Raw genomic sequence first — 1221 nt, 5'->3', positions numbered from 1 at the left:
TCTTGTGGATTAGCTTATATATTTTAACTAATAATTTAAAATTTTATTTTTAAGTTCAGTTCATATTGTTAATGGCAAATTTGCATAGATTTTTAGATAAAAAGAGACTACGTTAAAGTCATTACATATTCAAACAGAACTTTTGACCTCTATCCAGATAATCTCATGTTACCAGATCTTCCAATTTTTATAAAGAAGCTAGGAATCCAGTTTTTAATGTGATGTCTGATTTTTAAATGTTGACAACTAACTCAGAGGTTTTAAACACTAGTGTGGAACAAAAAGTAAAACCTCTTGCTTCTGAGAACCTATTGAAACATCTGTAAAAAAAATACACACATACACACACACACACACACACACACACACACACACGCACATACATACATATAGACAGGAAGTAGACACTGGACAATACCAGATGGTTCCTGGTTGCCATGCAGCTGCCGCCTGGCCCTGGCTGCTGGGTGGGGGGTGGAGAGAAAGCAAGAGACTCATCAGGTTAAGACAAATTCCCACTTTAAATATCTGCCTCTGAATGAGAGCGACACATTTAGATGTCTTTTTAAAATTATGATCATGTCACAAAAAGAGGAGCCAAAGAAAGGTACTTTGGGGAACATTTCAAATCTATTCTACTGTGCAAGAGGTCGTTAGTGATTATGGAGAGAAATTTAAATTAAATAATTTATTTTACCTCATTGAATAATGATAGTATTTTTTTTTTTAGAAAAATCAGTGAATAAAATCATTTTTATTACAAGTAGATTAAAGTATTTGATATGAACACATAAATGTATGAATGACTCTGAAGATTTAAATAAAATAACAACACACCGGAAGAGTCATCTATTTGGTCTAAAGATAATTAGATCAATCTTCCACTTCAATAAAACCAACACATGATTAATAAGTTTGCTTGTCTTTTTGTTTTAGAATTTTTAAAATGCTATATAATCTATCTTAATGTATTCTAAAGAATAGGAGATAGATATGCTTTTAATGGATGAACTATCTAGACATTCTATATGACTTGAACTAAGGTTTCTTTACCAAAACCCCACCTGTGCTGACACAGCCCCTGCTTCACCCTGTCTGTGATAGTCTCTCCCCAGGGGCCCTATCTCATGTTAACAATTTTGTGGAGCTCCCTCAGGCAGCCACATCACTGTGGCTTCTCTCAAAGCACAGAAATACACTGCTGAGTCCCCAACTTGCGAG

The sequence above is a fragment of the Pteropus vampyrus genome, unplaced genomic scaffold, assembly GCF_000151845.1.
Source record: "Pteropus vampyrus isolate Shadow unplaced genomic scaffold, Pvam_2.0 Scaffold703, whole genome shotgun sequence".
NCBI classification, from domain to species: Eukaryota; Metazoa; Chordata; class Mammalia; order Chiroptera; family Pteropodidae; genus Pteropus; species Pteropus vampyrus.
The sequence above is the reverse complement of the archived record's forward strand: the minus strand, read 5'-3'. Positions refer to the sequence as shown.